The sequence below is a fragment of the Rhea pennata genome, chromosome 2 (genome assembly GCF_028389875.1).
Source record: "Rhea pennata isolate bPtePen1 chromosome 2, bPtePen1.pri, whole genome shotgun sequence".
NCBI classification, from domain to species: Eukaryota; Metazoa; Chordata; class Aves; order Rheiformes; family Rheidae; genus Rhea; species Rhea pennata.
The window spans coordinates 8,114,248-8,138,533 of record NC_084664.1 but is presented as its reverse complement, the minus strand read 5'-3'; the positions used below and the strand labels follow the sequence as shown (position 1 = coordinate 8,138,533).

At 38.8% G+C, this 24,286-nt stretch overlaps 1 protein-coding gene across 14 annotated transcripts in view; it reads left to right on the top strand.

Moving 5' to 3' along the window:
- The window catches only part of KMT2C (lysine methyltransferase 2C), a 201,785-nt gene that overhangs the window by 4,677 nt on the left and 172,822 nt on the right, over positions 1 to 24,286 (top strand). The window contains exon 1 of one of the 14 annotated variants that reach the window (XM_062568816.1): positions 15,729 to 16,060. The exons of the other annotated variants lie outside the window; for them this stretch is intronic. The gene's annotated coding sequence lies outside the window, so the exon portion shown is untranslated. Of the gene's footprint in view, positions 1 to 15,728; positions 16,061 to 24,286 lie in introns of those variants that run through there. 14 annotated transcript variants of the gene reach the window in all.

Here is a 24,286-nt window from a genome sequence, read left to right as displayed (position 1 = left end):
GGGACCATCTTGTTGTTTGGCCTGAAATCCTGGAAACTTAACTCCTGTACTTGGATTATACCTCAGTTTCCAGGTTATGGGTCTGAGTGACAGGAATGTTGTCAAAAAGAAGTTGCAGAGGAAAGTATTGGTTCAGTTTTGACTGTATTAACATTAAGTAGACAGCTGGTTGTTTGTGAAAATATATTAGAATAGTATTGTACAGGTGCAGTAAACATTTTTGTAATCTATTTTAAGTACTAGAGCTTTGTTAATCTACCAATACTATAAGCAACACAAACAGATGTACCTTCTTAGAAAAAGTTGAGTAGCAAAAGTCTCCTTTATTGTGGTCATGATACCAAGTTGGTATGTAAATTCATTTCAAATTTTATTTTCAGCATCCGTTAGACTTTCAGTGTACTTTACTAATCATTTTTGCGAATGTCTGTAGTTTAAAACAGCACAAAAATAATGATTTCAAAAAGCTTGAAATTTGTCTATTGAAAGCTTTTTGTGTGCTTATTTATAATCATTTATGTTTCACTTTTTGCCTGAGTATTACTTTACTTACTTTGGCCAATGCCAGCTGCAGTAGGCTTTCAAACACCATTGGTTTCACACATGCAGATAGGACATGATGTTGGCTCTTTGAGGGCCCAGCTAGCCCGTGGTAGAAAGTACTGAGCTATGTGCAGCACAGTCCCTTGGGCACTTAGGAATGTTCTCTCCAGCAGCCAATGCTGTGTGATGTCCTCCATCACCTGAGGAATTCATATTACTTTGCAAATCCTTCACTGTCATATGTTGTTCTTGCACAGGAGCCTGGCTTAAACTCCTCACAAATCTTCTGTTAGGTGCTTCCGGTAAATGGTCTCTATCTTAATTTTTGGATTTTCAGTTCTTCATATAGCTTGTGTGGTGGACAACCATGAAAGTTGTTACACATGCTGGGTTTTATATTGTTTTGCAATGTTGTCGGAGTTGATGAATGTTCATTAACATGCAGTGTTGTCTTCATTTGCATCTTAAAGGTGAGTGAGTTTAGGCTTACTGTTGGAAGTGGATTTGCTCTAACCTTAGCCCACAATTTCCACACATTAAAACAGACCACATTTTCAAGTGAAGAATGCTTGGAGATATTTTTACCTTGCAGTTTTCAGTTTTGGTTGTTCATTTGTATTTGATAATCCATTGGATTTACCTAGCACTTTTCGTGAAAGGGGCTCAAAGAACTATCAGAGAGTAATGGAAAAACAAGATAGTCTTTTTATGTACATTGGTCATAAGACGTGTCTTTGCAGAGGTAGGAATAAGAACCTAATCTCTTGGTTTCCACACCCTGATCCATCTACCACCAGGCATTAATTCAATGATGTAAGAGGCTTTTCACAGCTCAAAAAAATAAAATACTTCAATTTCCTTGGCTTTGCTTGTGAATATTCTTTTTCTTTTCTTGTTAACATGTCAGACTCCTAACTTCTCACCATTGTTCTTTCTTAAGATAAGTAATAGGAAATGGACATGTATAATCTTTGTCCGTCTTTCAGTTGAGAGATGGTTTTCCAAGGTGGATTGACAAGACTAAGTAAACTCCGTCATTCTTAGGCTAGAGTTGTTTGTTTTTTCCTTCTAGGTCCACCTGTGCCACCTGTTTTTGGGGGGCAGGGGAGAATCAGGTATAACTAGTCAAAATAGAATTCCCTTATCAACCACTAAGGATTTCACCTTGCTATTATTATATATAAATCCTATATGATAAGCTATAACTCTTCAGGAGATACTGTCGTATGTATACTAACATTATGAAATGGTAAATAGTAAAGCTACTAACAATTCCAAAAAGCATTGACAATTTTTCTCCTATCACATTATATTATTTTTAATGCATTTAATATATTTAATTACTAATTCTTACAGTTTGCATGTTGCAGGCATTAATACATCTAAGCAAAATTTTACTGTAGCAAATAGTTTGCTATTGAAATAACTTGTATTGCATTCTGTGTGTTTTAGTTTTTTTTTTTTTAACTGTCCAGTATTAGAAGGTGGCACTAAGCATTCCCATTTGTGCCATTTCTGAGTTCATCAGGTGGTGTAATGAAAGTAAGTTTGGGCACTTGCTTCAAGAACTGCATTGAGTAAGTTTTTCTAATAGCAGCTGTGGCTTCATTCTTTCAAAAGAAAGAAAAAGTAGCAAAACCCTTCAAAATCAAGAGTATTCATTATTTTGAAAAACACAGGCAATGAGAATATGAAGTGCATCAGGTGGTTATTTTCCCCAAACAGTATAAATCTTGAGCTGGTTCTGGCAGCAAAAGCAGAAGCAGCCCTGCCTACCCTATGCTACCAGCTGTTTGTTCTCTCCCTTGTGCTGACCCAGGCATTTGTGTAGCCATGTGGTGAACTGCATTGGGAAATTGATCTGGGTTAAAACTAACCTGGCAAAGAAACGTGTTTGTGATAGCATAAGGGAGGAGGCCAGAGCGAGCAGCCAGGGTGCAGAGAGGCAGAGCTACTTCGTTTGGTAGTACTGCCAGCTTAAAGTATCTGTGAAGCTATAGCACTGGTTATGTGAAATTTGAGGGTGGGTTTGTTTTGGGGGGTTTTATTTTTTTTTGAATTCATGTGATTTTTTATAATAAGAGTTCTTACAGGAGTTTGTGGGAGATTTCTCTAACCTGTAGCCATGTTAAATATTCTAGTAGGTTGGTAAAAAAAAAAAAAAAAAAAAAAAAAAGAGAGAGGATTCGTCACAGCATTTAGGCAAGTGACTTGTTCTGATCTAACTTACTCCTGCACCAAGCATGCCTACCTGTCTGCATTGATTAAATAAGGAACTTGGGTTCTAACTTTGATCCTCTGAATTATTCTTAAATTAAATACTTGAAGTATCCTGAAATAATAGTCTAAGTAAAATGTTTTATGTTAATAACTAGTTTATGGTATTCTACAGGCATATTCTACAAATATGTCAATATACAGGTATTGTAATAAAATAACACTCTATCTAGCCCCTTTCAGAATATTCCCCCCTTTAATATATTTGGAAGTGTTTTTATTATGTCACACATGCACCAAATATGCATTGGAATGCAGCCATTCCAATATAAATATAATTACTAATTGGAAATGCTTTACTTATCAGTATTATAATTGTTATTGTTGAGGAAGCTGTTGGAAACCTTATTGCACTAAGAAATTTATCCCCAGAATCGAGGGATTTTCTCTTTTACTGCTTCATTGCTGACAATAAATTCTTGTCAACAATAATTTTAATTAGTCTCGCTGAAGAAATCAACGTTAGGAAACTACCAATTTTTTGATTCCATCAGTTACGTTTTTGTAGTCCTCAGAGTATGTGCAGTTGAACCACTTGCATGGCACAATAAAATAACACGAGTTTTGGTAGTGCAGATGTGGTCCAAATGTGGAGTCTCTGTAACTAACCACCTATCTGCATTTTGCATGATTGTTTCAGAGTACTGTCTGGAAGTCTTAGCTAGTCAAGAATGACTTCAGGCATGTTGCAAAGGTGGGGGGAACCAGGCTTATTCGGATAATAACTTCTTTCTCCTGTCTTTCTCTGGTAATCACGACCATCTACAGTGTTCCTAAAATTTTCTTACCAAAATGTGGTAAGATAGCTTCACAGTGTTCTCAATAAAGGGAGGAGCTATGTCATATCTAACACTGGGGGGGGGGGATTATTAGTTAGTAAGCCATTTCATAGATTTGAAATGCGAATTACATAGAATTTTGTTTCTGCAGTGTGGAGTTCAGAAGCACAATTCATTGGTTTTTAATAAAGTGAATATTTAAGCCTGTGAGACTGTTGTAAACAAATAGAACTGTAAAGCCGCAGATGATTTAAGGATCATCTTGCTCAGTCTGTTCTTCTGTACTATTTCTGACAAACATTTCTCCAACTTTTCTTTAATGTATTCAGTGAATGCAATTCCTAGGTAATCAGTTTCAGTAATCATTTTTCTAAAATATAAAATAATATTCTTTGCTGCTGATTAAGCCAGTTTTGCCTTGTATACTGACAGTTAAGTCACTGCGCAGTTGTTGTGGAGAACAATTGTCCACTTTGTTATAACAAACTTTTATTCATTGGGAGATTGTATTGTCTCCTTTGTTCTGCACTGAACAAACTTCAAATCACTGAACAAATCTTATTCTAGAATATATTAAGAGCAGTAAAGATTTGCCTTTGTTGATAACAGCTTCATGCTGTTGACTTACCTAGTGTATCTTTACAAAGTTTACGAGTCTGTATCAGATTTCATTCTGTTAATTTGGACCACTTTTCCATTTATCAAAATTATTTTAATTACGATTTTGTCCTCTAAAAGTGTTTATAACCCTGCTTCTTGTGTGACCTGACGGAAGGAGCTTCCTTGAAAGGTTCTCCCCCTTTGACAGAAAATAATTTGCAAGCAAATGCCCTTTGAATGCTACTTGTTTATCATTGCCCACGTGTCTTAAGGCAGCTTCACCAGGACTGTATTGTCAAAGATGATTGCTGATGGTTTAGAGATCACTTCTGTTTTTCTTAAGTACAGTGTGAATTTCATCCAGTTCTATTGACTTGACTATTTAGCCTAATTAAAAAAAATAGTATTTGGTTGTAATTCGTCTGTTTTATGAAGGCTGAGGGACAGAGAACAGCCTTTGATTCTGTGTTATTATCCATTTGTTCTTCTTCTACCTGACTTTTTTTTGTCTTTATTTTTACTTCTAAAATATTTTTGACACTTTGGTTTGCCTGTTGTATTGCACAGTGGTAATAATGCATGCTGTGCTTTCATCTCTTCCGATTTTTATCCTTGACTGTTTATACTATTGCTTTATCCTCATTAAATGCTGTTGTTTCCATTTCTAACATGATTCCTTTTACTTTCAGACCCTTATTACTTGCTACTTTTGATGCAGCCCATATTGTTCTTACTATGTTTCCTATCTTTCCTCTGGGCTGGAATAGTTTGCCATTGTGTGTGTTCTAAAGTAATAACTGCCAGCCCTCCTTCAAATTATATTCTCGAGAGATTCTAGCAACAAGTTCAAAGAGTTTGTTGAAATTTGCTTTTCTTATTGCAGTTAAATGAAGATAAAGATTTGTTCTCCTTTTTCTGTGGCTTTTGTTTTTCTTTTACTTTGGGATAGTGAATGTTTCTTGTTACCACCTTCAGCCAAATTGCTATACGTATTTAGATTTTAAACTGAAACCCTCCCAAACAGCAAATGTGAATTAACTGCTCTCCTGACATCCTGACATTGTCTTCAACATTTATCACAACAATATTGCTTGCTGTTCGTTCTTTTACTTTTGTTTTCCATCAGATGTCTGATTGATTAAGGACTGCTATTACCCTCAAGATTACACACTTTGAAAGCTTCTGTTGCTTAAAAAGGCTTACCTATCTTCACCTCATTTGGTCAGTGGAACAGTTTCTCTCCTAGCCTTTTCAGTTCCTTAATAACCTGTTCCTATTCCCTCTCATTTATGTTTTTGGTTTCTGCTCCCACTGTTTTCCTCCTCCTTTTTTTTCCTTCTTGTAGAAAAAGCACATGACTGTTGAGTGTATTTGGGTTTTTTTGTTGTGTATTTTTTTTTCTTACCCAGCCTCCTGAACTTTCAGAACTGCATGAGATCAGAACTTCCCTTAGAAACAGGCTGGACGCTTGTCATTGTGAAGACTAGTCTGCAAAAGGGAACTTCAAAATAAAATTCATATAAAAGCAGAAGAATAATTTAAGTTTCTTTAAATCTTGTGATTGCTAAATCTGGCTAATCTTTTTTTTTTTGTGTTTTGTGCTGATTAGTTGAGTGGTTGTTCCTGGCAATAGTATACTGTGCTGGGACCTGAAGCACTCTGCTTCTTCCCAGTGGCTGCAGCAGTGCTCATAAATAATGCTAGGGAACATTCTGAGTTGCCAGAACACTGTCGTATCCACTGTAAGATTGTTGGAGAGGTTGCTGGTACAGTTTTGATCTGGGCCTGTCAGTACTCTTCAGAAAATTCTCAGGGTTCATCCAGGATCACATACCTTTTCCAATAGGCAGTTAACATGTGACTGTTATGTTTTGGAGTTTGAGAATTCGATAGCATGGATGTAGGCTGTGCTGTGCCAGTGGCCTCAAGGCCAGAGAACATCACCAACCATGTTTTGTTTTAGTATAACTATAACCAGGATGTTTTAGGAGGACTGGAATGAACCTGATGCAATTCTCAGTTTTACTTTGAGCCTTCTAGGCAAACACTGTGCCATAGTTGATGTTCTCTAGCCTATAGGATATAAGTTTAGTAAGAGCAACTCACAGCAGAATTGCTCTATAGGGAGCAGAGGAGATGGGATATACAAGCCATGAGTCTCTGAAAAGTACTGGCTTTCAGTGCTAGTCCTGTTTTCTGACATACAATTTTTCTTGGTTAGTACTTTGCATAGTTAATGTTGCATCAGGCAGTCTGGTAGAGACTTACAGAAAGGAAAGTGAAAAACAGATTCAGCACAACTTTTAATTTATTTTTCTGCTTACATCTTCCAGATAGTCTTTAGGAGAGAAGTAGGCCCCAAAACGATGGGGTGTACTCAAGAAATATGTCATCTGCATGCAAGATTGTTTAAAGAAAGTGTTTCACTATGGTCTTTCATACAGCAGTAAAATATTGGCATATGGCTGGCTATTCTGTTGCCTCTTTTTGGAGTCGAATGGGAGAGCATTCTTTGCCCTGTCAGGCAGTATGTACAGCTTGGAGATAAAATAATTTCTGTTTAAAATGTGTTTATTGGCAATGAAGAAATACTAAAACTTGGTATACTGATACAAATATTTTGTGTACTCTACATGTGGCCTTCCCAGATAAGGGTACCCTGGCAGAACAGCATGGTGAAGGTACTGTTGATTGTGTACCTACTTCATGGACAAGCAGGAATTCACCTTAAGGCTTGTTAAGCAGACACTTTCAGTGGCGGTTTAATTTACTGATAAATTAATGTAAATAAATGTTGTCTGAAAAATAGTTTCAGTCTACTTTTTCCAATTCATACTTCCCTTTTTTTTTTTCTTCACTTTCCTTACTTTTGACTTTGTCTTGATGGGCAAAAAGAACCTTTTCTAAAAATGTGACTTCTACCACATTATTTTAAAGGCTTTTTCTAGACTAGACTAGTTTAAGGTGATATGCAAGAGTTCCTCGTCCGCACTTAGTTAACATGATCACGCTTTTTAAAAAGTCACGTCATAACTATATTGAACATGAATAAACTCATTGAGTTGAAGCTTGGGCTCTCATTTAGTCATCTATATCTTCCCAATTGTGCTGTTTTCCTTGTTTGTTTTGAATTTTAAAATTATTGTGATAGATTTTGTTAGCTGGCTTCAATCCAAAGACTGTAAAGGTTGTGTTAAGTTTGGAGTTCTGCCTCTGATTAGAGTCCTGTCCTTCAGCGTGCCCAAATAACATGGATTCTTGCCTATTTGTCTCCATTCTATTGAGCATTAAAAGCTGTTCCTGAATGTTGTAAATTTACCAGTTTACCTGGTAGGGCATAGGTGAAGGAAAAATTTTCTTTTTCTCCCACAAAGAAAGGCATTATGGAGTGAAGTAAGACTACCACAGAGAAGTGGATTTCTTTCAAGATGTAGCCCAAACTGAACCTCGGGAATATGTAGCTGCATGGGTATGGCTGTGTCACATGGTGTAGGAGTATATTCTACAACAAGTATTAGTAATGGGCCTTGGGGACAGGGCAGAGACTGAATTCTAGCTCCCCAAGTCATGCCACCTAGATTTCTTTTCCAGCAGTATTGTGATGTTACAGTTCCTAGTTGAATTGTTTTCTTTCAAAGCTTTAGAAGAATAATGATGTTTATTTTTCTTCTTAAAGGAGCTTACTAATGAATAGTAGGAAGTATATTCAAATAACTTAAATTCTGCTTAAGTATGTATGCGTAGTCAAAAGAGAGAAGTAGGTATCTCTGAAATGCAATTCAGAAGGACTAAGTAAGGACTCCTGAGCTAGGAGTTTCTTCAGAGCCATCTAACAGGAATCACTAGGCTGAGGGATTTAGGTGTGATTTAGGCCATCTGTCTGAATATAAACTGTATGCCCTCATCTCTGTTGTAGGTTCTTTCAGAGCATAAGATTTTTCACATAAGGGTAACACCACCAGATTTCAGCCTTGTGTGTAATTACAGAGCTATATAAGCAATTAATTCAGAATAATAATTTTCAAAAATAATTGCAAGCCATTTTGGGAAATTACTCAGTTTGACCTGTTTTGAGGAGATTGGACCAGATGACCTTAAGAGGTTCTTCCCAGCCTAACTTATCCTATGATCCTATCCTATGAACATCTGTTTTTCATGTGTATTCAGACATGGTACTGGAGGCCTCATCAGGGCTGAGTAGAGGGGCAGGATCACCTCTCTCAACCTGCTGGCAATGCTATTCCTAATGCACCCCAGGAGACCATCGGCCTTCTTGGCCATGAGGGCACATTATTGCTGGTTCATGGTTAACTTGTCATCCACCAGAACTCCCAGGTCCTTCTCTGCAGAGCTGCTCTCCAGCAGGTCAGCCCCCAGCCTGTACTGGTTATTCCTCCCTAGGTGCAGGACTCTGCACTTGCCCTTGTTGAACCTCATGCGGTTCCTCTCTGCCCAAGCTCTCCAGCCTGTCCACATCTCTCTGAATGGCAGCACAGCCCTCAGGTGCATCAGTCACTCCTCCCAGCTTGGTATCATCAGCAAACTTGCTGAGGAGGCACTCTGTCCCCTCATCCAGGTCATTGATGAAGAAGTTGAACAGGATGGGACCTAGTACTGAGCCCTGGGGGACGCCACTAGCCACAGGCCTCCAACTAGACTCCACGCCACTGATGATGACCCTCTGAGCTCTGCCTTTTAGCCAGTTCTCAATCCACCTCACTGTCCACTCATCTAATCTAACCCCACTTCCTGAGCTTACCTATAAGGATAACTTCCTGTTACGGGAGGCAGTGTCAAAAGCCTTGCTGAAGTCAGGGTAGACAACATCCACTGCTCTCCCCTCATCTACTCAACCAGTCATTCCATCAGAGAAGGCTATCAGATTGGTGAAGCATGATTTCCCCTTGGTGAATTCATGCTGACTACTCCTGATCACCTTCTTTTCCTCCATATGCTTAGAAATGGCATCCAGGATGAGCTCTTCCATCATCTTTCCAGGGATGGAGGTGAGGCTGACTGGCCTGTAGTTGCCTGGGTCCTCCTTCTTGCCCTTTTTGAAGAGTGGAGTGGCACTTTCTTCCAGTCTTCACGCACCTCTCCAGTTCTCCATGACCTTTCAAAGATGATGGAGAGTGGCCTACCAATAACATCTGCCAGCTCCCTCAGCACTCATGGGTGCATCCCATCAGGGCCCATGGATTTGTGGGTGTCAAGTTTGCCTAAATGATCTCTAACCTGGTTCTCCTTGACCAAGGGAAAGTCTTCCTTTCTCCAGACTTTGCCTTGTCTCCAAGCTCTGGGATTCCTGGGGGCTGCCCTTAGCAGTGAAGACTGAAGCACAGAAGGCATTCAGTAACTCTGCCTTCTCTGTATCCCTTGTCACCAGGGCACCCACCCCATTCAACAGCAGGTCCCCATTTTCCCTAGTCTTCCTTTTGCTACTGATGTGTTTGAAGAATCCCTTCTTGTTGTCCTTGACCTCCCTTGTCAGATTTAATTCCAGATGGGCCTTAGCCTTCCTTGTTGCATCTGTGCGTACTCTGACAACGTTCCTGTATTCCTCCCAAGTGGCTTGTCCCCTTTTCCACATATTGTATACTTCCTTCTTCTGTTTGAGTTTTGCCAGGAGCTCCTTGCTCACCTGTGTAGGTCTCCTGCTACCTTTGCTGGACTTCTTACTCATAGAGACGCACTGCTCTGGAGTTTAGAGGAAGTGATGCTTGAATATTAACCAATTATTTTGGACTCAGACCCCCCCTTTCATTCTAGGGCCTTCTTTATGTCTTAGCACAAGGTCCAGCAGCACACCTCTCCTCATTGGCTCCTCCACCACGTGTGTCAAAAAGTTACCATCAGTGCTCTGCAGGCGCCTCCTGGACTGTTTGTGCCTAGCTGTGTTGTCCTTCCAGCAGATATCGAGGTGCTTGAAGTCCCCATGAGAGCCAGGGTCTGGGATTGTGAGGCTACTTCCAGCTGTCTGTAGAAGGCCTCATCTACTTCCTCTTCCTGATCAGGTGGCCTGTAGTAAACATTCACAACAATGTCACCCATGTTAGTCTGCCCTTTAATCCTTACCCATAAACTCTCGACTCGTTCTTCATCTACCCCTAGGCAGAGCTCGATACGTTCCATAACGTCACATAAAGAGCAACTGCATCACCTCGCTTTCCTGGCCTGTCTTTCCTAAAAAGCACAGAGCTGTCCATGACAGCATTCCAGTCGTGCGAGTTACCCTACTATGTCTCTGTGATTGCAATGAGATCATGGCCCTGTGACTGCACACAGATCTCAGATTCTTCCTATTTATTCACCCTGATGGTGAGCATTGGTGTACAGGCATATATTATCTATCTATCTATCTATCAATCTGTGTGGTTCCACATATACTAGATAAATGATTACCTCTCTCTAAACAGTGTGTACAAGAAATGGTCTCACCTGACATTTCAATTTTTCTTTTTGAAAGTTTACCTGTTAGAAAAGGGCAGAGCTATTTTGATTACTTTATAGAAATATGTTAGAATTTGTTTTCTCGCTGAAGTTCCATCATGTTTTTTTGTGATACTGTTGAAAATAGTTTTGTCCTGCCTGTGCTAGCAGTTAACAATTCATATTATTAGGAATGAGTCATTTCTCTATAGCCCGTATGTGTTTAGGTATAGCTTATTTTCCCACCTCTTTTCTTCTCTTCCATCTTCTTTTCAACTTGTAGTCTGTTTGTTCTGTGTGTCTTATTTTTTAAGGTCTTTTTAAATTCATTCATTCACCCCTTTATTTCCATTTCTGGTGCACATAAGTTCCATAGCTAGGTAAGCAGCATTACACATCATTTCAGTTATGCAGCAGAGTTTACTCATACCAGCACTTAGCAGTAGTGTAAAACAGACACAGGTCATGAGACTCTAATGTCTTCTACAACATATATAAGAAAGCACCATATGCCATGCTAATTCAATGCCAGGTAAAATAGGTCTGTTCTGGATGATGGAAGTAAAGAAGTGAGTAAAGAAATCTGAGATTTCAAGAGGAGTATGAGATTTGAAGACGTATTTTTTTTTATTTCAAATATTTTCTCAGAAATGCTATTTTTTAACCTGAGATATTCTGTGCTTCTCCATTGCTAAAAATACTGTAGTGGACAAACCTGGTGACTCTTGGTGAGGTGATCTACAATATTGCTACCTTGAGCTGTTTATACTGATGCTCTGTTGGCAGGTATCAGTCATGTAGGTAAAGGGGAATGCGTGCTTGTGTGTCGTGCACTCCAGCCTGCTGTTCTGTGTTTCTATCTCAAAATTGCATTTAACAGTTAATTGTGATGCTAGGTGATGGAATGTCCTATTCTGCCATCTCTGTCACAGGGATGATGACCTGTCGCTAAAGGATGGAAAGACAACAGGAGAGAGAGATGCCTTGAGCTTTCTTAGCAATATTTGCCAAAACTTTTCTGTCAAAGCCCTAAGTTCAGACAGATATGATGCTTTATATTGAGAAAGCTATTTCAGTTGCCTAACTTATGTTATTGTTCACATTTTATTTACTAATAGCATGCTTGCTGGGTATGAAATCCCAGATGTAATGGCTTTAAATAAGACTTTTATAATACTATGTTAACATGAATATGTAGTTAATACACAAAGTGTGTTTCTTAGCTCTACATAATGTACTGTTGACCTGACTTAGATTCCAGATCTAATCTGTTTCATGTTTGCAGGTACAGGGAGCAGGGAAGAGAATTGAATATAGTTTGGATTCTTATCTCCAGAGACTTTTGTTGCACAGATTAGAAACTAAGAGCCTGCAAAAACCCTCACATGCATTAAAAAGGAAGTCTAAACACTACTTTCTAATATATGCTTTGACATGAAAAGCAGAATAGAGAAATTGTATTCACAAAAGAGGATGGTTCAAGTTGATTTATAACAAGGGAGCTTAAAAGGCTGCTAGAAGGTAAATTGCCTTTACATTTTAGTAGAATTGCCAAGCTAAGAAAAAATATTTGAGTTTCCTTTTCTGCTCGTCATCTTTTTTGTAGATAGCTACTGAGGGCTTCATCTTAAGTTATTATTATGATTTTATTATGATATTATTAGATAACTGTTAAAGGTCTTGAAAACTGCAGGCCAGTGGAAGTTCTGAAGAAGAAGCGAATGTTTGAAAAGGATGTTAAGAAGCACAAAAACCTGTTCATATCATTTTGTATGTTTTAAATCAATGAAGTACCATATCAAAAGTCTGATTTAGCTGTTGTAACCAAATGAAACTTCTTATGTATTGGATCTAAAATCTTAATTGGAACATTTCAAATGCAGACCATATGTATGTCTGAATTTCTTTTGATTGCTGTAAAATAATACTATTTAAAAGTTAGAATTTCTAAATTGCGTGTAGAACAAACAGGTGAAGCACGCTTCTCTAAATGTATCTTGAGTAACTCAAGCCAGTTGATCCTTGAGTTAAGCAGTTTGAGTTTGGAAGGAAACAGTCCAGCATGCATGTAGCCGTAAGTTTTCATCTGAATAAGCACTGCATTCATAGCTTCTCTTGCTTAAAAAAATTGTCTCTTTTGTGAGAGACAACTGATCTATTTTTCCATGTAGAATTTGTTGGCAGAAGTGTTGGCTTAAACAGTTTCTGCCTTGCCATCATGGTGGCACACATTCATGGAGATGTGTGAATCGGGGCAGGGCAGCCTCTTTCCCTTCTCTTTGTGTCCTGCCCCACTGCCTCCTGCTGGGTTACCATGCAGCCAGATCAGTCCTCTGATCTCATTCACAGTGAGAGCCAACATACAGTTCAACCACTACAACTCAGAGGTTGGCAATAAGAGGCAAGGGGTGGGAACAGCTTCAATTAGAATTGCTGCTGAAAGTGAAATCCTATCCCAAGTTGTTTCTAGCTCATTGTATAATCCTACTGGAGGTAACTCACAGGCAGTTTTTATGGCAAAGTAATAGTCATCATGACAGATGTTGGACCCCAACTGACTGTTGCAGTAAATATTACATTTTTTTTCCTAACTGAGATTGCTTTGTCAATTAATATGCTTTTGCATTAAAAGAATTAAATCTCATATCTTTCAACTGAGTGAAAATAGAATTCTACGTTGGAAGCTCTTAGGAAGAATGAGGCCAGCCAATATGACTTCATGCATCTTGGGTCACATGAATAGTAGGGAAAAGTACTGAAAGTAATTTATTATTACTTTAACCAGCTACTATTAAATTGCAGCTTGTTTTGTTTGTGCTAACAAACTTGTCAGGTAACCCATTACTCAGGTAACCCATTATCTGATATGTTAAAACATGCACTTTTTCCAGGGGTATAACATGTTTAATTTAAGGTATAAAAGTACAAACAACTTTGAATGTGAATTTATGGTGTGTCCATATAACTCTGCAAAAGTAAGGTCCTTCAGAAGTGCTGCAGTGGAAGTTTACATAAGAAACTTTTATGGGATAGCTAGCATACAGTAAACTCAGTGCTTGATAGTTTAGTTCTACCTAACCTGTTAAAAATAGACACAGAAATTAATTTTATTTAATACAAATTGGAAAGTCTACAAATTCTGTCCACTGTCACTTATCTTCTTTGATTTAAGAGTAGCTTGAGATCAACTGATCTCAAAATGACTAATTAGAGAACATTTGAACTATATCAAGATATCTGTCTAAGAGGGGTTTGTGCTGCTTAATCCTAAGGGGCTTCCAGCACTCCAGGGAGTAAGCAAATTGTTAACACACAAATAGTAGTCACTTGTTGGTTGAACCAAAATAACTGACCCTTAACGCAAACTAAAATACTGACATTTGCCATCTTCACTTAGGTTTAGACTAAAATATTTAACCTTCTCGTTGCAGCAGACTAAGTGTGCTAATATGCATGGTTACTAGAGATGTGCTGAAAAGTGGTAGCATGAGAGGTCATTGTAGCGAGAATGTGTTTGTGTCCATACCTGTACGAACATGGCACGATGACTCTTACACGATAGCTACATATCTTAGAGTAAACCCATATAGAGTTGGGATTTTTTTCATGTGAATGCTTTATTTTTAATTTTTACCTTAATTTCTTTGAGAATTGGACTGAAAACCAACTTGCTTGTAGGCTGAGCACCGTCAGTGTTTTTCAATTAAAAGGGTAGTGAGAGGCGGTATTGGTCCCATTCCTGTAGCTTGGTAGGTCACAGTGTGGGAATCTGTGCGGGGTTTGGGGGCTTGTTTTGTTCAGTTTTAGAGCTGAAATGGTCTCTACTAGTTGTTAAGTGCATTTATTGATAATTCCTCACAAGTTAAACAACACCAATAAGGGAATATTGAACCTACTTTGCTTGTCCGCAACAGAAGGCTGCATGATTTCAATATGTCCGATTGCAGCTCATTGTAACTGAGAATTCAATCTAAAAATTTCGTATTAGGAAGGAATTCATAGTCCTTTTCTCATTTGTCAGGTAAGTCAGAGTACTGTTGTCATCATGTTAATCTCTTTTGCAGATCTCTAATATCAAAACAAATTTTAAGAAAGCTAGTGAGATCAACAGAAACATTACACAACAATGTAAGTTTTTTTGTGAAGAAAAGTTGAACAAAGGTAATTGCTTTAGTACTAAAATTGGAAGGCTCGTTTACAAGTATCTATCAATACAAGTGAAATGAAAGTTGCATAATGTTTTCTTGATCTGTTTTTCTCTCTAGTGCCTGTGGAAGAAAAAAAATGGCAAGGGCTACTGAAGGATTAGGAAAGAGCTTTTTCTAGAGGGACATTTGTCAAGCCTGTTTTCTTAGCTTGCCTGCTGCAAATTGGTTTTGCAGAAATACATAGCTGTCTCTAAAAAATACTAAAAAGAAAACAAAGCCAATTCCCAACCCCGTCGCTGTTTACCATCCTCTTTAGCCTAGAACAGCCCTGAACAACCGAGGACATCCGCTAGTGAAGGAGCAAGAGCCTAGCGAAACGTTTTATAACTTTTTCAGTTGTGCCGCTTTGTTAAATGGGAAGGGAGAGTGGTCGGGGCGGGGAGGAGGGGAAGGGAAGGCGAAGTGAGTCGGGCAGAGCTGGCTGCTGTGCCGCTGCGGAGGCGGCCGGCTACGCGCCGCCGGCGCGGGAGCGGCCGCGGGCCGTGCCGGCCCTCATGCTGCCCTCGGCCCCCGCCGGCGCCAGCGCCGCCGCGGCCCGGCCGCGCCGCGCCGCGCCGCTCCGGGGGGTGCGGGGCGAGGGGCCCACGCCGCGGGCGCCTCCGGCGGGGGCGCTGCGCCGCGGGCCGCCGCCGCTCTGCCTCCCTAGCGCCAGCAGCCCCGGCTCCTGTCGCGGAGTCCGGTCCACACATTGGCGGCGCCCGGCTGCGTCGGATCTACTTTCTCGAGCTCTGCTTTTTTTTTTTTTTTTTTTTTTTTTTTTTTTTTTTTTTTCCACCTTTTCTCCCCTCCCCTTCCCCTGCGCTCCCCCCCCTCCTCCTCCTCCTCCTCCTCCGGCGGCCCCAGGCTGGTTCGGGGAGGATCCCGGAGCCGAAGTTCCGAGGCGATCGGGGCTGTGGCGGATCGCTCCCCTGGCGGCGCCGCCATGGGGGCCCTGTAGACGCCGCCGCGCAGCGCCCGCCCGGCCGCGCCGAGGCTCCGGGGAAGTGGCCTGGGAAGCGCTCCTGCCGAGCGGTGGCCTGGGGAGAGTAACATGGCTGATCGACGGGAGTGCTGAGCAGTTTGTGTCTCCGCACGGCGCCCGGCTCGGATTTTAACATGTAAATAACTTCTCTTTCCTCCGGATAATACGCGTGGGCACCGATGCCAGCCCCTCCGTTTTCCAAAGGGGATTTGTGAGAGGTTCCAGAGGGCTGGATTATGTTGTGCAAAACCAATTCGCTGGGGGTGAGTATATCTGGCGTTTAACTTCTTTGTATTAAAGGGCAAAATGTGACAGCAGGCACAGAGCTATATATGGCAATCTGCACTATAATTCTGTGGGGAGAGATTTTTTTTTTTTTTTTTTTTTTTGGGGGGGGGGGGGAGGGTCTGCGCAGCCAGGAGATGTGGGACCTGGAGCACCAGCCTGGAAACTTATCAGGAGCACTGTGGTGCCCCTGACACTCGAGCGAGGAAAATTTTACACCCTTCGGTCAAAAATCCCCCTCCTGAATTCAGATACGTGTGTGTACAGGTTCTGGTTATACGTTCGCTAGACAATCCTCGGCCGTTTAAAAAAAAAACAAACAAAAAAGCCCAGCGTAAGTGTGACCTGTATCCTGTAACCAGTAACCTGGTCATTTGTTCTAAGCGTGCCTGTGTGTGCACACGCACATACACACATGCACACATATATTCTTTTAAAATTATGACTTTATATGGTTGCTATGTTAAAACTCATTTTTTTTAGCTGTTTATTTTTTTGATGTGAATTCTGGAGTGTTGGAAAATGTAAAAATATTTAGGAAAGAATAATCCTAATTATACTTAATTTTTAAGTATCCCATACGTGCTGGTTTTTTTTGCAAAATAGTGCCATTTTAATTTTGCATGATTTCAAAGAGTACATGTGTGGTGTTAATTTTAGATCCTACTAACTGCCTCTATCTATAGTTTTAAATTAAAAAAAACCCAAACTCTTCTTAAAATATACAATGTGCATAGCACATAATGGATGTTCCTACCCTGTAATACAATGATTTTTGTATGAGCAGTGAGCAAATAGGTCATAAGTCAAAGTAAGTGTTATGTAACTGACTTGCTTCAGCAAACTTGATGCAAACTGTAAAGAAATACTAAGTATGTTTTGTTTTTGTTTTTTAAAATGGACAAGATAAGCAATTAGCTCTTTTTGAGTTGGATTACTTTGTGACAGGTCGATTTTTTTTTTAATTAAAACTGTGCTTTAAAAATATGAGCCAGTTAATTTCTATGGTGTTACATATTTTCCTAAAAAACTATTTTGGTCATGTATGTAATTCGGGATACTAAATATCTGATATTCACCAGTGAAACATTAGTTAATACTGTAACCAGAACCATTACATAACTGAAAAATGTTCATGACTTAGTATGGTTTTTATTTTTTAACTTTGCTGTTTCCTAGAATAGTAGTATTCGCCATAATTATAGTTTTAGAAGTAACTGAAGATCAATATGAAAATAGTTTCATATTTTTTATGTTGGTTGAAATAAAACAGTGGTGGGTTAATATTTCCATTGCAAAACTAACGAATAGGTAGACAGTTAAAGGTACACAGTGGTCATATAAAGTACTACATATCAGAGTAAACAAATTAGTAAGCTGTAGTATTCATGTAGGATTTTTTTGGTGTTTTCTGTACATCATGATGTTTTTGGTGTATTATATTTCGTCTTCCTGCGCAATAAAATACACTTGCAGTGGAAGAAACTGAAGCTCCCAGACTGTTCAGTGCAAATATTTTAGCCATCTACTTGTAAGATAAATGAAGACAGGAGACAAAATGTACTTTTATCAGTGCTGATGTGATCAGCTGCATCTGTGCTACTCATTCATTAGTCTCGCTAATGACTACTATATGTTTCATTTGTTAATATTTTAAAGTACTGGTGGATACCTCTTTTACTGTTTTATTGTAAATATAATTTCTTTTGATTATATACTTGGAGCTTATTGAGTATCTGTAGTTTTTCGGTTGTTTGCCTCACTTGAAAGTCTCCTTTGTAAACTGTTTCATGACTCTACTCTTCCTATATTGCATCTGTTCTATGCAAAATAATAAGCAATATTCTATCTACATTAAATTTAGATGCTTTTAAGGAGAAATACTGTTCATTCTCTTTTGTAGATAACTGTCTCTGAGTTTTGGTATAATTATTTTGTCACACTGTGTACTGAGTTGACTTATACCTCTTTTATTCTTACGCTATTCTTTCCCAAACAGAAACTCCTGCGGAGTTTTGGCAAAACATTCATTGAGAGTTTGAGGGGGGGCAGGGAGGGCTGGCCTTACTGTCATTTACATATTTTGCCAGTGGAAAGTAGTTGCATCATGTAGGCTTTCTTAACTTGTGATTGTTCGTTGGGCTTGCCTGAAAAAGATACCGTAAGGCTAAATGGCAGAGCAAAAATGAAAAGAAGCCATGTATTGATTTCTGTTTTTGTTTCAGGCTAAGAGAACCATTTGGCCTATGCTTTAGAAGATATTTCCAACCTGAAATCTAGTCAGCTATGTGAAATATAAGTTGAAAGTATTCTTTTTACCATCACTGCTCTCGATTCTTACAGCTTTGCAACTCTGTTTTCCTGTTCTTAAAGTGTGGATAGAAAACACTTAGTATAGAATAGTCTATACTTTCTAGTATAAAGTGTTTAGCCCAAGGAAAGGGAAACTGACTCGAGTGTTGCCAAAAGCGCACTCTAAACAAGCTAAAGGAAAGATGCTGCTTCTACTTTGTTTTCTTCAGGCCATTACACTTTTAGCAATCACTAAGGCTTCTGGAAACTGTAGTATGTAGTGCGTTTTCAGAAAGAAGCCCTAAAAAAAGTTGACAGTAGGCCTTTAGCTAGTCTTTTATAATTCTGTCTTTTCTCTGTGAAATCCTTTTGGCATGTTCTTGTTCACTGGCAATATCCCAAAATGTGATATCACAAATATCAGATGTCTTACTGCAATTCATGGCATTTGCTATGCCACAGTGGTGCATTCTGGGATAACCTAGGTGAACCAGGAAATGTCATAAAAATTTGGTAGGGAAAGTGGTATGGTAGAGAAATTGTAATGTTGTACTGAAAATAGCATGCAGATCTTTGTAATCTGGGGTGGCCTCTATTCACTGAATGCATTTTTAACTGGGTGATGTTTACAGATTTTTTTCCAAAAGTTGAATATCTTAGATTATAAATGGTTATCCAAATGAGTGGCAAAACATCAGAGCTAAACTTGTTCCTTTGAAAATATCTTTGATTTTTAAAAATGGATCATAATTACATGTGGCCTTGTCAGGATTTATTTTAATCTCAAAGTTGAAATGCAATGCCAAATATAAATGTAGATTGTATTGTACAGATGGAGGATGTTTGAATCCTCCATAAGATCTGTTATAAGTTAGTTATAGTAACATATACATGTTTGTCTATCTCCTACATGTGGTCTCTCTCTTATTAAATTCACTGCTGAAATGTTACACAGTGAGTGTGGTTTCTGCTAACTGCATTTTGTAATATAGTTAGAAAATAAATAATTTAGCATTGGCTACACTGACCCATGTTTGCATCCTAGCTGTCAAGCTTTGGAAGGTAAATTCTTGAGCAGTATTACTTAGTTCTAAGTCATAGAAAATGAAGGCTTAGAAGTCTGTTTGTGAATTTGTTTGTTTAGTCAGAACTTGCAGTTCTCAGGTGTAATTTCATTTCTGCAATGTATTCTTTATTTTAGATGGAACTGAATGTATGTATTCTGAACACAAGCACTTCCGTGTTGTTGTTGCTTTATATTTTCCTATCTCTTTTTTTCTCGTTACTGTTCTTAGTTTTGATTTTTGTGTCTAAAATGGCCTAGTACTGTGAAAAGATAACGTAGATTGCTTTTGTAAGACTGTATAGGAAGCATATGTGAGAGCTTTTTTTTTTTTCCCCGCTTATTTTCTAGTTAGCCTTCTGCCCTAGACAGCTATCATCTAAATTACTGTCTTGCCTCTGGTACTGTCTAACACTAGAAACTGCTGAGAAAGATTTGACAAATTCTGAAGTTGGAGTTAGGGAATGGTCTGTCCATAGGGAATCAGTTTGAGATGGGATTATGCCATGAGGAAGGAGAGTGATGTTTTTTTCTAGAATTTAAACACTCTAAAGTGAAATTCTTATTTATGCATGTAGTTAGGGAGAAATAAACCTTTACAAATAATTTGATTCAGAAAAGGTAGAAGTTTGAGAGAATTGGAAGCTTTTTTCTAAGTGTGAGGAGCAATGTGAAGAGATGAGATCTGTTGGCAAGAGTGGAAGGGAAGGGATGTGTTGGATGGGATTATGCAAGGACCCCATGTCTGGGGCCATGAGAAAAAGGACTAAAGTTTATGGCTTTATTTCAGTCATGTTGCACTTCCACTCGAGTCAGGTGATTTTTGGCTATACAGTTTTGTAGTACCATTGAGGAGGAGTTAAAGTTTCAGAACAAGTGAGAAGATACCAAAGGTGGTCAAGGAGAAAGATAAGGGAATGTGTTTAGAATCTTTTCTAATCTTTTCCAGGGTTATTTGACCTGGGCCAAATAATAAAAGGTGTGTTAGCTGTTGTCATTACTGTGTCAGGCTTGCCTTGCACTGTGTACAAAAGGTTTGGTCACAGTCATTGCAGGAGCTGCAATTTGTTGTATGTTTAGACCTGTCATAAAATGGAGGCATAGGTTGAAAAATTCTGTTTTAACCTTTGGTAGACTTTTTTCTTGTCTGAAAAATTTCACTTTGGCTTTAAGCTATTTTAGTTGAAAGCTGATCCCACATAGGATTGGGTACAGAAGCAAGGTAGAGTGCTTTTGGGAGTGCTTTTTTGCAGTGATCAGAAGAAGGGGAATCTGGAGTTGCTGGAATGTAATCTTTAAGACAGATGGGAGCTTGAGGATGAGAAGCAGAGTCTTCAGTCTTTTTCTTTCACCTTAATCCATCTTTGTGTGGTTGCTCATCTGTGAGCAATCTTTTCCCTTTGTTTGGCCCTTTTTTTTCTCCTTGTTACAGAAAGCAGAGTTTTTAAATCAAAAAAAAAAAAAAAAAAAAAAAAGTTAAAGACAGTGTTACACAGCTCCAGAAGCAGCAACTGTTATAATTTGAAGTCTAGTTCTTGGACAGAGTGTGACAGTAAAGAACATTTGAAGATTTTTGGAAGTGATTTGTGTTGGTTAGGATACAGTTTGCATGAACAAATTCTTAAAACCATAGGCTAAGGAGGGGAATCAGGCCTGTATGTTTTGTTTAGCTTCTGTATTACACGTCAAATAATTAAATATTTACTTTTGTCTTTATATTTGCTTTCAGGTAGTAAAATCACCTACAATGATGTAGGATGATGTTTAACTATCGAGGCTTCTTAAATTATCATTTTATCTGTTCCGTGTTTCGAAAAAGCATGGAGCTGTTAAATTAAACTTGATGACCTTTGTTTAGTTACTGAGACACTTATATTACTTTTCCATAGAAAGTGTTGGAATCCTAGTGCTAAATCTCTGAATACCTACTACTGGCATTACTATTGCCTCCCTTGGGAATGTTTTGAAAGTGGTTGACTTCTGTTTAGTATCTTACCAGAAAGTCAGAGTTTCTAAACTGTGCTATGTAGCCAGAAATTGTTACTGCCAGTTGTGACATGCGCTGCCATCACCACTGTTGAAGACTGTTTGCTGTTGGTTCCTGCAGTGATACCTGGGAGCCAGGAAGGCTGGGGGGAGGCAGTTCTCCTGATCCTTGATACGCCTACGTACAGTGCGTGTGTAAACAACCCTACGCATTTCTTTCTTTTCATATGGCCACCCAATCTTAAATGTCGGCTGCTGACAGCTTCACCAGCGCTACGCAACTGCTTTCATTATTAATGCCTCTATATCTCCAAATAAAGAACTGTTAGTGAATAAGTACTTTATGGATTCATTTAATTATTAATCAAGGTGACAGGGTATTCTCTAAGGTAAAAAAAATTCTGTTTCAAAAGAGGTCTGAAGTCAATAGAGGATTTTCCATTAAAATTAAACAAAAAAAAGTCATGAGAGTAAATGCTTACCAGTACAAATAAGGATTTAATAATCCAATCCCTTCTTTTCTACTATTTTGAATAATGAGAACTGATTGTTACTATATAAGACCAAACCTGTGGAGAACAGGATTATTTAGAAAAAATAAATCAGACATTGCAGAATAGTTTCTTCACTCCTCAAATTTCAGCAAGTTGTGAAGATAGTTTTCTGCCAACTTAGGTTCCACAAAATACTGCTAGTTTGAAATGGTAAAAATTATGTGTAATAAATTGCATAAACTTGTTCTTGATTTTTATATTATACAACTATTGGCCAATTACTTATGTTTTACTCCCATTGCTTTTAGATAGTGACAAAACGCACGATCATGTTGTGTGTACAGAAAAATATTTAGGACATTTCTAGGCTGTTCGGAGGGACCCGGGCTTATCTGACTGTGTTTCTTCTGAGCTGGAAGTGTATTTCATGTGTCTGAGACCCGGCCTACTGTCTAATAACACAGTTTCGTCAAATGCACAGTAGTACTGTAGAGCACTAATATTACATGTTAACTTTTTTCAGAGCAACTTAAGGCTGAATAATTTTGGATGTCAGACTCCACATCTTGTCTTGTATTTTGCTCCATCTTCTGTGCTAGAGTTTTCTCATCAGGTCAGAAAATAGATTAACAACAGCTGCTTTACTGTCTCCTTGTAAATTATATGGACTTATAGCTAAAGAATAGGCGACCTTTTCTGAGGAAGGCTATCTTGAAAATTGCCTCTGTAACAGAAAAGCTAGTGATAGTTTTGGTCTCTTCGGCATGTTGTGAGGGTGTTTTTCTTCTGACTTTTTTGTGGCTTTCTGTGAGCTATGAAACCATTTGCAAGGAATTTGAGAAAGATGTGTCACAGTGGTAAAGTTATGGGCAAAAAAGTAGTGGTAGTGCCATTATGGTAGCGTTAAGGCTGTGAGAGAGGCAGGGATTGTGGGGAGAGATGGTATCTTATGCCAAACTGTTTTAACTGGGAAAAACAGATGAGAATTTGAGTACACTTAAGGAAATAAAGGCTGTTGGTTTTGTTTTTTTGTTCCCCCCCAAAAACAAAACAAAACAAAGTAGTTGAAAACTATACTGGAAGAAGATTCTGTATTGAAATAATTTCTCCAGGAATCGTCTCTCCAGTCCTTCTAACAGCCTTCCCACCCATCAGAAGCAAACTCCCTGCAGACAAGCCTACACCCAGCCTGGGCCTGAGCAGCAGAAGTAAAATTAGTGACCAGTGCTCCACAGCCACCATAATAAATGCGTTCTGAGGCAGAATCACCAAGATTGTAGGATTTGGTGTAATACACTTTGTCTTTCGTCAGATTTTCTCATGGGCATTCAGTAAATGCCCTCATGGAAACTAAGTGAATGAAATTAAACAGCTCTTGTGGTTGAGGATGAACTTGTACCCAGTCAGTGAAAACCCATCGTTTGCCATAAAACTCCACCCTTAGCCCTTCACTGCTGGAATTCAAAGCGGCATGACAAGTTCCTTCGAAAGATGAACCTGGGAACTGATATTCATGACAGTGGGATGCTAAAAGTCATGACCTTGATAAGGAGATTGGCTTGATGACATAATATAATCACAGTCTGATTTTTTTTCCTGCACCTCTACCCTAAAGCTGACTCTTCTGTGTTTCACAGATAATAAATTACCTCTTACTCCATCTTTATTTTTTTTTCCCAGGAGACAACTATCTTAAGAGCTTTCCCTTTTTACCCCTCTCTGTTCCACAGATGCTGTCCAGCTGTCTTTTCAAGTTCACAGTTTTAACTTTGAAGATTGTAGAATCTACACAGTATTCAAATGAGACCTTGATGTCCAGGAGCTTGTTTGTTACTTAACCATACTTTATCAGGAGAAAGGAAAAAAAAACAGGAGGAGGGAGGGAGGCTCAAAAGAAAACCCCACAAATCTCTTTTCACAGTCTTCGATTACAAGTGGTGAAAAATTATTAGTTCTGTACCAAGAATAAGGTTAGATTTGTTGGTCTGCTAGGATTGGCTTTTATTTCATGTTAGAAGATAGCAGCAACATGTCACCTGGCTTTCCTCAGTGGTACATGATAAGTCTGGGTTATTTCTGAGGCTGTACAAAGAATTTGACTTAGGAGAATCCACTGGTCACTGAACTGCCAAAAGAACTCGATGTGGTGCTTAAATGCAAGAAAAGTAGGTGGGTTTTGATATGTAAAGCTTACATCTTGCTGCAAGCATGACTGTATGATATAAAGCTTTCTGTTCTTGAGTTTTTTTTTTTGTTTTGTTTTGTTTTTTTTTTTTTTTTTTTTTTTTTTTTTGCTTTGGAAGATAACGACCACCTGACTAAGGGACAAGGCATAAATGCCACTTCTCACTTCTATAATCCTTTCAGTA